The sequence below is a fragment of the Lynx rufus genome, unplaced genomic scaffold (assembly GCF_022079265.1).
Source record: "Lynx rufus isolate CCGP_SWC_20201006 ecotype Redwood Valley unplaced genomic scaffold, mLynRuf1.p SCAF_2, whole genome shotgun sequence".
Taxonomy (NCBI): domain Eukaryota; kingdom Metazoa; phylum Chordata; class Mammalia; order Carnivora; family Felidae; genus Lynx; species Lynx rufus.
This window is the reverse complement of record NW_025814834.1, coordinates 219647887-219661657: the sequence shown is the minus strand read 5'-3', so window position 1 is coordinate 219661657 and position 13771 is coordinate 219647887.

Below are 13771 nucleotides of genomic sequence, written 5' to 3'. Positions count from 1 at the left end.
TGTCTCCCACCCCCCACCCCCACCCAAGGAACCAACTCAACCCATCAGCAAATTCTATTGACTCTATGTTCACAATATATCCAAACGCTGACCACTTCTCACCACCCCATTGCTATCACCCTGCACAAGCAATCACAGTCCTTAAGACACCCATGATTTTGTCCTGCTTTGTCCCCTCTGACTCTGCTTCTTATGTCTCTACTCCTCCTCCAGTCTGTTCCAGGCACTCTGGTCTCCTCGCTGAGTTTCCTTCAACACATGACACATGGGCTTGACTTAGAGTTTTTTACATGAACTCTCTCCTTGTGCTCTCTTCCTGGGCTGTTCTACCCCTAGATAACAGCATGGCTGATGTGCCTCTAAGTGTTCATATTAATGCCCAATGCAGGGCAGAATTCAACAAGTCTTTGTTGAATGAACGAATACATAAATCGGCTAGTGAGGAGAGCTGAGTTGGCACAATGGTTTTCAACCAGGGGAGCAATTTTGCACTGAAGGAGGTGAAAGAGATCAGCATACACCACCCAAAAATAGGGCACTTTGGTATGAAGATTATTCTACGTTAGACACGTTTAAGATTTAAAAAGATGTAAGAATAAAAGCCTTCCATGAGCTTTCCTTATCTAACTAAAAGCATGAACTTTGGGAAAATAAAGCAGCTATAAATTCCTCAAAAGGGTGGATCTACTCCTAGAATGGAAAACACAAATAAAACTTAACCCTGAATCCCTTCTCCAGGGAATTTTACGGTCTTGAAGCATTTGGAGGGGCCATTCATACCTGTGTAGACAAACTTTCTTACTCCTTTGTTCTCCTGAAAATCCACTTATCTTTCAAAAAAAGTTATTTTTTTCTCCTCTATCTGCCTTCCCCCCTCTTTCCTTCACCTATCAAGAAGGTATAGAAGGCCCCAATTCTAACCACCCCTCTGAGTGACACATCAGTGTGTTCTCCAGTATAAGTGTCTGTGGCACATGTAAATAAATTCTGGGCTTTTTATGCTAGTCTATCTTTTGTGAGTTTAATTCACAAATAGACTTAAGAGAGTAGTGGAAAGGTGTTTTCCTTCTCTATACTTGGGCAATGTGTGCAGACATTTCTTACCTGTTGTCACCACCCTGGGCGTGGGGGTTGGTGGTGGGGGGGTTAATGGCATTTAGTGGGTAGAGACCAGGGATGTTGCACAGGATGGCCTCACGCAGAACAAGGTGTCAACAACACCAAGGTTAGGAAACCCTCAGCTAGTGGTTATAACAGATATTTAAAAATTAACTTTATTGACATATAAGATTATGTAGCATAAATGCACCCATTTTAAGTGGACAGTTTGAAGAGTCTGACCAAATAAACCTATAAACCCCTATAAACACCGCTCATATTTTCATCTCCCTAAAACATGAACTCAGGCCCCTTTTCAGCCAATCCCTCCCCTCGCCAGACAGCAACTGATCTGATAATTATTATAGGTGAGTTCTCCTGCTCTAGAATTTCTTATAAATAGTTTCATGTATGTTCTCTTCTGTCTTTGGCTTCTTTTGCTCAAAATTATGTGCTTCAGATTTATCTATATAGTTACATGTGTTCGTAGTTTATTCACTTTTATTGCTGAGTGGGATTTCACTGTATGAATATAACACACTGCTTTTTTCTCCCCATTCTCCTGCTAAATAACAACTAGCATTATTTCCAGTTTGGGGCTATGAAGAATAAGCCGCTTTGGACATCTGTAGAAGTCAATATTTTGGATATACATTTTCATTTTTCTTGTATCAGTACCTAGCAGCTGAATCATTGGGTCATACGGCAGATTTCACCACATAGGAAACAGACTAAATGGTTTTCCAGATGGTCGTGGCATTTTACGCTCCCTTTAGCAGTCTATGAGAGTTCTTGGAATCACCCACTGTGTTCATTTCAGCCATTCAAGCGGGTGGAGAACAGGATTAACAGAAGTTGATCGGGGCATTTATTAAAACTTTGGTTACTCTCTGTGAATTCAGGTCTCTCTCTCCAGAAGGGCCGTGTGACCTAATGCTGTGCTACTATTAGACCTCAGAATCGTAAGCCCTCGGGTCTCTGAACCTGCAGACTGGGCATCTGTGAGGCTAGTAGACCAGGAAGCTGCAGCCCTGGGAACTGCAGAGTCGCAACACAGCAAGGTCGAAATTCTTCAGAACCTGGAGGACAGAAAACCCAGAGACACAGAGAAGCCCACGCCACCAAATCATGAGATTTCTTTCTGCTCTGGCCCCAGCCCTTAAATAATAGACAAAATTTTCATGCAAGAATACTACTTAAGGGGGAAAAATACTATCCTAATGTTTGGGGTGCCTTCAAATTCAAATCCAAAATCCAGCCAGGGGTCTGACTATGTTCGGCTGCTTTCTCCTCACCTGGGCAAAGACTATCTCTCATTAGTTGGTTTGCCACTCTGCTTTTACCAACTGGTCTTTTGTTCACCTAGGAAGGATTGTGCCCCTGAAGTTTAGTTGTTTTAAGTTTCTTTGTGCCCTCAGCTCTTCAATGGCTTTGGGAATGTCCTGAGGTTTTCTTAGAAATAAAGCCATTTCACATCCCTGTGGATGATACATGGACAGGAGCCCTCCTCTTAAGGCAAAATGTAACACATTCCATGAGACAGGAGTTACAGGATATTCTAGCCTCTCAAAGAAAGGTGATTAACCAATTTATGGGATCGGGGAAGACTTTCCAGACTTCAGTAGGAAGTCTCCAAATAGGAGACCGGTGGCAGAGTGTTTCAAACTAAAGAAACAAGAGTCAGGAGAGAGTTTAGTGGGCAAATGAGAGATCAGGGTTTTCCTAGAGAATAGGGTTGGAGGTGGGAATGACCACAGAGTGCTGGACCTGCGCCAGTCAGTAGCTTCTGGCCACACGTGGCTACTGAGCACTTGAACTTTGTGTCCGGTCCAGCTTGAGATGCATCACAGGTGTAATAGACCCACTGGGTTTCAAAGATTTGGTACAAAAAATAGAATGCAAAATATCTCATTAACAATGTTTATGTTGAGGGCATGCTGGAACAGCAATATTTCAGATATATGGAGTCAAATAAAATATATCATTGTGTAGTGCTGGGCTAGAGAGTTATGCAGCATCAGACCATGAAGGACCCTAAAAGTCACCGTAAGGAATTTGAATCATGCGTGGATTAAAGGGGAAAGATATGAGCAGAAGGATGTGTTTGAATTTTAGAGGGTTAATAAATAGCTCCTGTTTTTCTGGGTTTGGAATCCATTGAGAGTCAGAGGCAAAAGTCAGACAGATGGAAATAAATATGCTAGTTTTATCACTAGTAATAGCTGAATTTGAAGATAAAACTTTAGATCTATAGCTGCAACGGGCTTGCTAACCATTCACCAAAGAAATTAAATTCACCCACTTAGAGACGGACAGCTGCAGGGTCCCTCTACAGGGCATGGCTATGGATGTTCTCTGTGGACAGAAAGATCCCAAAGAGGAGAGACAGGGGGACAGGTAGACATGAGTACTGCCCAGCTCCTTCTCCTAAGTGCACCAGCCAGGTCTCCAGGGAGGAATAAGAGGGAGAGAGAGAGGGAGGGAGGGGAAGTGGAAAAGAGTGAGTGAGAGAGAGAGGGAGAGGGAGAGACAGAGGGGGCAAGAGGGAGAAAGGGATTGTTGGAGGTGCCCTGTGGTCCAGTGTTCTCCTAAAGCATTTTCAATGATGCTGTGTGAGTTACTTACTGCTGTTCTAACAAATCATCACACACTTAATGGCCTAAAGCTATGCGCACCTGCTGTCTCACAGCTCCAGAGGCCAGAAGTCTGGGTGGGTTTGGCTATTTTCTTTAATCTGGGTCTCATAAGCCTGAAATCAAGGAGTCAACTGGACTGAATTTTCATCTAGAAGTTTGGGAATGATCCATTTCCAAGCCTGTTCAAGGTGCAGACATAAGCCATCTCCTTGCTGTTGTAGGACTGAGGTCCCGTTCCCTGGCTGGCTGCCACTGGGGTCACCAGTAGCTCTTAGAGATCTCTCTACAGCCTTTGCAGGGCAGGGTCCACATCTCAAAACTAGCAATGCTTCCTGCACTTGCAACCTCTGTGGACATTGTCGTTGCCAAATCCATTCTGCCTTCTTCTTCTTCCAATCTGAAGGGGCCCTCTTCTTTTGGGACTCCTGCAGTTAGATCGGTCCCATTCGAGTAATCCAGGATAATCTCGCTATCTGAAAGTCCATGACTGTAGTCACTTCTGCAGAGTCCTTTTTGCCAATTGTTTGTTTTGTAATGTTTATTATTTTTTTTTTGAGAGACACAGAGAGACAGAGAGCAAGCAGGGGAGGGGCAGAGAGAGAGGGAGACACAGAATCCGAAGCAGGCTCCAGGCTCTGAGCTGTCAGCACAGAGCCTGACACGAGGCTTGAACCCACGAACCGTGAGATCATGACCTGAGCCGAAGTCAGATGCTTAACCGACTGAGCCACCCAGGTACCCCTCCTTTTTGCCAATTGTAACGTATGAGCAGAATTGGGGGATCTGGGGCTCTGCTTACTACAGGTTGCAAATGAAATGTAGACATGTCTATTTTTGAACGTATTTCCTCTTGTTATTAATTTCCTGGGAAGTAATTAAAATTCAAAGTCATTTTTCCCTATTTCAATGTCCTCCTCTAGAAAACAGGAAAAATACTGAAGCGGTTATAAATCGTGTCTGATGGTCGCAATAATACCAGGCTCATGAAAAGTGCTCAATAAATGTAAGCCATTACCTTTATAAAGAATGGTGATCTGTTTAGTGGACAGGCCACCAATACCTGTGCCAACGTGTAAAGTTGAAATCCTGCAGAGGTCCGACTGACCAAAACCTATGGCCTCAGAGCCCCAAATCACGGGTCCCAACAGAAATGTTGGCCTTCACCTGTTATCTTGTCCCCACATCATAGCCTGGTTTCTAAAGCATCCTTTGCAAAGGTCAGGCCTTCCAGCACCTGGCAGATAGTAGGAACGTTTCTTTCAGGTGGTGCTGTGGGCTGAATTGTGTACCTCCCCACAATTCACACAGGAGCCCTGAACCCCCAGTGTGACTGTATTTGGAGGTGGGGCCCTTCAGGATGTGCCTAACTTGAAATGAGGTCTTAAGTGTAAGGACCTAATTCAAGAGGATTGGTGTCCCTATAAGAGGAGACACTAGAGGCCTTAGGTGCAGGTGCAGCAAGAAAGGCCACCTGAGCACCAGGAAGAGAGCTCCCACCAGTAAGACTGGACTCAGACCCACCTTTCTAACATCATTTTATTTTAAAAAATTTTTGTTAATGCTTTTATTTATTTTTGAGACAGAGAGAAACAGAGCGTGAGCTGGGGAGGGGCAGACATAGAATCTGAAGCGGGGTCCAGGCTCTGAGCTGTCAGCACAGAGCCCGACACAGGGCTTGAACTCACGGACCGCAAGATCATGACCTGAGCTGAAGTTGGACGAGTAACCAACTGAGCCGCCCAGGCGCCCCATATCTGACCTCATTTTAACTTAATTACCTCTTCAAAGACCCTGTCTCCACATATGGTTCCATTCTGATGTATTAGGGGTTAGGACTTCCAACATATGAAAATTCACGCTATGGGTTCTGGGGGAATGCAATTCAGTTCATAACAGCCACTGTCTACCTTGATTCTTGAAACATCTTGCTCAATCATCCAGTCGCATCTTGCATTGCTGTCGTGAATTCAGAGGCTGCTATTACAGATGATATGGGTATGAGGAGAGCGGGGATGTGGGGCGGGGCATTTTGTCTACGTGTGACACATACAAAGGGATGTTCTGTCTGTTACTGCAGTCCCACTTGGCCTACCCTGATGTCCTGAGACACACACATCTATAGCTCAGGTGTGGTCCGGGTAGAAATATGGACCTGGGTGTCCTCGGTTAAACAAACGGGAATTCAAGCCACAAGAGCTGATGGCATCATCCATCCAAGGATCACTGCCATGAGAGTGAAAATAACGTGGGATTTCGAGCAGGAGCGAGGGATGAAGAGGGCCCCGAGCAAGGCTGAAGATTTGTAGCAGCTCCCACCAGATGAGGGCTCTGGCCAGCGTGACTCCAGCGCAGACCCGGGCCACAGCCAGCATGCAGATATTTAAGTTGTGATTGGAGGCCAAGAAGACAGAGGGGTGGAGAGAGTCGTTGGAAAAGAGTGGCAGCAGATGGCAGATACGTACAGTAACAGCTGGAGGAAAAGGAAGGGTCCCAGGAATTGTTTTTAAGATGAAATATTCTCCCCCTCGTGTTCAAATGTGATGAGGAGGGACTTGGCTGAAAACACGTAAGAGGGGGACTCATTAGGGTTTAAAGCCCTGGAGAAGGTGAACACGGAGTTAAATAGAAGCCAGAGAATGTGCAGAGGGATTCAGCGGGAAGAGACGCCTCTTCCATGGAATTAGGAGCAGGGACAGAGGAAGAGGAGGGTGAGGTGGAGGGATGGACCTAGAATTGATGGTGGGGGAGGGAGCCCATCCACGATGTGTTTCCCACGCATGTATGGGACATCTCTGGTGCTCCAGGACCCTGTGTGATGACGGGGTGGGAGGGACCTGCCAAGGAGTGGGGAGGTGGGTGTCAGCGAGTAGGATCTTGTTTTCTCTCTTACCCTTTTTTTCCTACATCCTGCAAATATTCTGTCATAAGCATTTTTATGATACACAGAAGCGAATATACATTTTTAAATTTATTGTTTTATGCATTAGAAAGCAGAGACAGATTTATCCATACCAGGCATCTGGAATAGGCTTGCTTCTGAAACTGAGCACTAATTTTAGGCTAAATATTTTGGTAGCTAAACCCAAAAGGATGATTTTTATGTAACGTAGAATTTGTCTGATCAAGGCGTGCATTAAAATGCTGGTAGGGAGAAACTTGGAGCCCCCTTCCAGTAGAAACACACATAAATCCTGATGTAAGAGACTGGGTTACCATAACAGGTAATGTCTGATGATTGCCTTGGGGAGGAAGTAAAAATATTTTCAAATGGACATTGCTTATACTTCCTTTGATGAGTGTTGCGGAGATAGTGTGATAGCGTGCCTGCATCAGGACATCTCACACACATTACAAATGTGTTTATAGGCTCCAAGTGAAATGTTTTCTAAAGGTCTAGCTTTACCTACAGATGAGCTGTGGGAAACTAGAATGAGCAGTTAACACAGTCAACCTCTCAAGAAACAGCAAAAGCCCCAGGTGAGTAATTTTTAGAGGGAATGTTATATATATTGCAAGAAGAAAGTTCTGGAAATTGGCCAAATGGGAAGCAAGCTTCCTATTCTAGACTCCGTGTGAATAAAGTCAGGCAATCAGAGCACTCAAGCCTTGTCAGCTTGTTCCCTGGAGTCTGCAGAGATCTCCCAGGCAGGGCCCATGGCTTTGGTTTCATCCACGTCGGGGCCCACAGGCACATTCATGAGGATGTGGGTCCCTGCATCCCAGGTGGGGGTCTCGGGAACTGTGTCCTGGCAGTATGTTCCGTGTTCCAGTGTTGGTGGGGGTTGCTCAGAAGCTGACCCGCCAGTATGATGGGGAGCCATGCGGCTGGCCCAACCCAACTTGCACTCAAATCCTTTTCCTGGAAAAAAAAAAAAAAAAAGACAACTCTTGAGCTTGAATGAATGTGATTTCTTGCAGGACTCTCAGAGCTTGAAGGTTTGGGGATCCGTGAGGGGAGCCCGTGTTTCCCCTGCCCTGACAGAGGGGTGCAGCTTGTGCAGTCATGAAGGCAAAAGCCTTGGGGTGCATCAGAACCCAACCCGGCCCTCTAACCCCTTTTCATCAGCCATGTGGCTTCTGGCAACTTTCTTCACCGTCCTTTCCCTCAGTGTCCTCGGAAGTGAGAGGCACAGGGTAACAAGGCCACGACAGGATGGGTGAATGAATGAGGGAAGGATAGAACGCCTTCAGCCCATTGCCCACCCAGAAGAGCAGATCACCAGCCAGAGTATTTCTGATTGCGTAAGAAGAGAAGTTCCACCCACAGAAGCCTGGGGCAATCACACTCACCCACGCAACATGGCCCTGCAGAAGGGGGTAGAAAACCAAATAGGTTCAAAAAGGTTTAGAGAAATAAGCTACCATTTGATTTATTAGTGAGAGGTTTGGGCCATTGTTAATGAGGAGCTGTCCTTGAGTGTCTGTTGATCAGGTGTTGGGTTTACTCCATAAGGACACTGATGATAGTGAGGTTGGGGGTGGAGGGGGACGGGGTGCAGGGCGTGAACTCACAGACAGACCTGCAGAGCTACGAGAGCATCTCCAGGGCTCACAGGGAGCACCTTCTCAGAGCCCACTCCAAGGCTGAGGGACACTCATCATCTGGAGACAGTCCACACTCCGGGCAAATCCAGGCTTGCTCTCCAAAATGATAGGCTCAGGTCAGAGCAGGTGAAGCCAGAGGTTGGGAGTGTATTTCTCATTCACTTCTATCTGGGGAGGTTAGGAGTGGGTGGCAAACGTGAGGAAAATAAGACAAGAAAGTGAATTCTCCCCTGACGGGATGGAGGAGAAAGATGGGCACAGGAGAGATTTATTTCCTCCAAGTAAGCATAACCCGGAGTATTTTTCTTATAGGTCATATTCATTTACCAGTGCTGAGAAAATCATTCCCTGTCATGGTCCCCACACCATAAGTCACTTGCAGAATTTCTTTATCAAGACCAGATAAGGATCGGGGAAAAATGATCTGGGCAGAACAAAGCTCCTTTGCCTCTTAAATCTGGGAAGTCGTAATCATCATCTGAATGGCTTAAATTGCTCAGCTAATGAGCTCATTCTTAATTTCCTACAACAATGGCAGTTTCCACCAGCTTTTTATCAAACCTGAACTGGGACTCCTCACAAGATGGTGAATGATCTCTTGCCCATTATTTTTATCAGCACCACTGATTTATTTATTGCTCTTAAAGGCATTGCTGTGTTTGTACACTCTAGGAGAAAGGTGAGGGCATTGAAACATTCCACTGGGGAATTTGATCAAGCTATCTTATAGGGTCTCTTTTCTTCATTTCAGCAGATGCCCTCTCAGACTGTAGTAACCCCAGACTCCCCACCCACATCAGAACCTACCACAGCAAAGAACTCAGCCTCTCCTTGAAGTGTCCTCCATCAAAACATATTGTTGACTACCTCTCTGGATTTTTGTGCTCAAGTTGTCTTATTTTTAAAGAAAAAAGCCTGATGCCTGATGATGATGATGATAGTAACAGCAGGGACCAGATAGCACCAATGCAAATTGACCCTCCAACTGCCCAAAATGGAAACCCTTTCTTGATCTTTACCTCCTGCCTTGAGTAGGCTTTGAGAAAGAGTCCACCATTCACTGACCTAAGATTTCCCGAAATGCTAAAGATCAAAGCAATAAAATCTTGTCAAGGTGACATCTCCTATTAGTTGCACTCGGAGGGTAAACATAAAATTCATGATTTGCACTCGGGATGAATTCCTTCCTGTACAGCTGGGAACCCCACAACCCCTGGGGCTTCTTCCCAGGGCTTCCCTTCGAGGATAGGGAAAAGGGTCTAGATTAGCTATTCATTATTTGGATGGAAAAGGATACATCCACATCTACAAAACACATGTCAAAACCATGAACCATGGCTTGATAGAGACTTTCTCCCATCACTCCCTGACAACCCCCCCCCACTATTATTTATATGTCTTGTCATGTAAGTCAGTGAAGAATGATATGTTCTGTTCAGTGATGAAAATGTGAGTTTCATCCAATTAACCTTTATCCTGATGATTATATTAATTTGAGCAGTCTATGAGGAAAAAACTGCCTTCCTTTACTTGTGTCAACACAGCCCATTATGTGTTAAAGACTGGCCTGACCTCAGCTCTCAGGAAGCCCTCCCTGATTTATTCTGCCCACCTTCACCTTCAAACATCCTTTTATGTACCCTCACCCCACTTACTTGCTTAGACTAATAATTCACAATTTGGATATTCATCAGAATCACCTAAGGGCCTGGGAAGTCTATATATGAAGGCAACTGGATTCAAATTCAGGGATTTGGATTGGTGTAGGCAGGGATGTGGCCCAGGCATCTGCATTTTTTAAACTTTCCAGGGGATTCCACCATCTGGCAAGGGTGAGACCCCCATGGCTATGTGTGCTGTATGCTGGGATCACCACCTCCAGGAATTCTGATTCACTTGGTCAGGGTGGAGCCTGTGCATGGGAACTCCTAACATCCTCCCAGGTGATTCTGTTGCAGTGGTTGGTGGAGAGGAACCGACTTGGACTTTATCCGTTGTGCCACTGGGTGTTAAGGGAAGGTAATAATGTCGTGAGCAGGTTTGCTTCCCTCTTCCTGAGAAGGTTGGAGTCCTAGAGACTGCAAGGTCTGGAAACTGTAGGGGAACAGATGGCTATCCCCCTCTGCCCTTCTAGATTCCCTGGGTGGGGCTCTGTAAACTAGATTGACAAAAGACAGAGAAAGGAAAGAAAAACATATGGAAGTTTAGTAACACATATGCATCACACACACACACACACACACACACACACACACACACACACACAGGAGTATCCAGTGATGAGTAATCAAAAAGGATGGTTAGGACTTGGGCTTATATAAAACCTTAGCCATAAAACAATATGTTTGTAGAGCAGTGACAAGACAGAGGAGGAGGGCTTTGAATTTCTAGGGCAGTAAATTTTGGGAAGACCAGTCCATGGGGGATAGTGGCAGACAAGGGGTAGTTGTTAAGGTCAGTTGTGTAGATGCCTCTGGTGCTGTCTTTAGTTCTGATCAGGGTCTGGTGTTGTCTCCAGTGATTAACTTCTGTCCTTCCTAGTGGGGAACAGAGGGGGACAACTTCACAAATTTATGCCCAACTTCTAGGCAAATAGGGGGAGGGCTGAGAATTTTCTTGGATCTGCTTCTTCTGAATTTTCTTTAATTCAAAATAATCCTTATGCCAAAGTGGCATATTTGGGGTCCGTATGTCCTGCTGCCCTATAACACTTTCACTGTTCAACCTTCTCCCCACAAAATCCCAACACTGTCTACAGTGGAATCTCCATTCCCACCTGACATTCATCTCCCCAAGTCCAGATCCAGGTGTCATGGCATCTTGTGCTTATTGAAATTGAAACTGACATGGAAAGGGAAGGGTCCTCTTTAAGAAGAATTCCACACTGTAGATAGAAATTTAGATTTAAGGGCTCTAATATGGTGCTGAAACTCAAGCTTCCTTAGGTCCATAGTAAATGCAGGTCTGCTGTTCCCCAAGTGAGTCTGCTGATATTTACAATGGCCTTTGGCTATATCTTCAGATAGACCTCCTTTTTCTGGTTTGTCCATTGTGTGAGGACCAGAGCCATTTCACCCACTTTAGGGGCTGTTCTCAACCCTGGCATTGCATTGGGAGATATTTCTTCCCATGTCACAAGCAGAGGAAAGCTCGGGAGAAAAGGTCATTTATTCCCCCAGAGGATGCACCCAGCTCGGCGAGAGGCATCAGCCTTAATATATGGAATGCATTTGGCCAAGACCGTGACAATCATTAGAAATGGGCCTTTGGTGTCATTACCCCAGAGTCATCCTGATGAAGTATGTGTCCTCTGAGTAGACACAAAACATTAGAGCGCCCTGAGCTGAATTGGTCAGCCGAAAATACTGGAGTGCCTTATCCTTGGAAGGAAATTAAGCCATTTATTGGAGGACAGAAGTTCAGTATAATAGTTAAAGCAATCTGACATTTCCATAAATTAATAAAATGTGTACGGTTGGCATTATTCATTGTGTAAAAGCATCGATCTCTCCTCTCTGAAGTCCAGAAGGAGGATTCCAGGCATTGGGAAGAGACAGGACCTGAGAACCACGAATATTCGATCAGTGTCAAGGACCAATGAGACTTCCTGATCAGGAACCTCACACATGCACGCACTCACTCATTCACACACTGACACGTGCACACACTCACATATGCACGCACTCATTCACACGCACATGCATACACTCATCCACACGTGCAGACACTCACTTATTCACACACTCACACATGCACACATTCATTCATACATTCACACATGCACACACTCATCCACACGCTCACACGTGCACACACTCACTCATTCACACACTCACATGTGCACACACTCATTCATTCACACACTCACACATACACAGTCATCGCTCATTCACACACACACACACACACGCACACACACACACACACACACACAGGGCTTAGATCTGAGCTAACTGTGGCTCTTTCCCAGGCTCCTCTCCTTTCTGAACTGTGAGCTCCCAAGGACAGGCCCCATTTGTTTGAATGGATCTTCCAGTTCCCAGTACTAACCAGAGAGCCTGGAGCTGAATAAGCACTCAGGATCTGTCTACTGCAGATGTGGATGGCTATGAATGAACAATCAAGGGTGCCTTACTTTGCAAGGTCCTCTGTCTTGATCTCCTCCTACTGCTTCAAATACTCAAGTTTACTAACAGTTGGTGAGTGAAGTTGTGACCTGCTTAACCATCTACTTGCCAGAATGACCCATGCAGGGACACAGACCCTGTTCCTGGGGAGGCCCGCTGGGGTCTGGGTGATGGTTCCTGGCTCCTCAGGCACTAATCTGGGTCCTTGTGCAGCACCTGACTTCCTCCCTAGGTCTATTTCCTTACCTACAAAGTGAGGATAATAATGGCACCCACTTTATGGGAATTCAATGAGACAATATCTTTAAAACACTTGGTGCAGGCCCTTTCATGACAAGCATCCAAGAAAGGCCAGCTGTCATTGTTTCTGCTTTTATGAAAAAGGTTGAGGCCAAGTTACCAGGTTATTTCAAGACACTTTGCCTTCTCTTCTTTCCTGTCCCCAGAGTTCACAGGCAACATTTTTGCACTGAATATAGTTTCAGTGAGGGTAATAATAGCATGATTATATCCCCAACTCACCTGGAAGGAGTCCAAAGCAACAAGTAAACATAAGACTCTCCAGGGAGAGGTACACATGATGACTGAAAGCAAAATGGTACCTTCAAACCCAGCCAGAGTGAAACGGATCATACTCGTGTCTTAAACTAGCCCACAAGCAAATTGTCCCGATTCTGCTCCGCCGTTTAATTAGGGTAAGACAGCCAACGCAGCCCAGTGCAAACAAACCATTTTAATGAGCAATCACAGCAAAATTAATGATGCTGACAGGTAGCAAAGTACCTACATTTGTTTTTCCTGGGTGTAGGCACAATTGGATGTTGAATTAGGTCAAGGGCCTGAGTGGGCAGGGGCAGTAAGTACCTTGCTTTTCTGGAGGCCAGCCGGCCTGGCCTCTTTGAAGCTGCCCTAAAGCCACAGAAGTGCTGTCTGCTGGCTCCTTCTCCCTCCACGTTCAGGTGAGTGGTGAGAGTCCCATCCTGATGAGGCCCTTACACTGCAGAGGATATGACTGGTCCGAGGACGTTTACCTCTGTGCAGTGACCCCAGACCTTCTCCTGCTGCCAGGAACATGGGAGAAGAGCTCAAGCATTGTACGGTTTAGAAGCAGGTGACTTCTAAAACCCTGAGAGTCTGTGACCACGTGGAAACACAGGTGGTAAGGAAAGGAACGCTTCCAGGGTTTTATCGTTATGAACAGAATCGACTTCTGTTGCCCAGGTTACTCCATGCATGTCAGAAGGTTCAGGCTTTTCCTTCACCCTTCCAAACCCACAGTTTTTCTGGGTGGTGTTTCCCAAAACACGGGACTCTACCCAGGGCAATGTTTTAGAGACAGTAGATGGGGTTGCCCCCAGTGTGTCA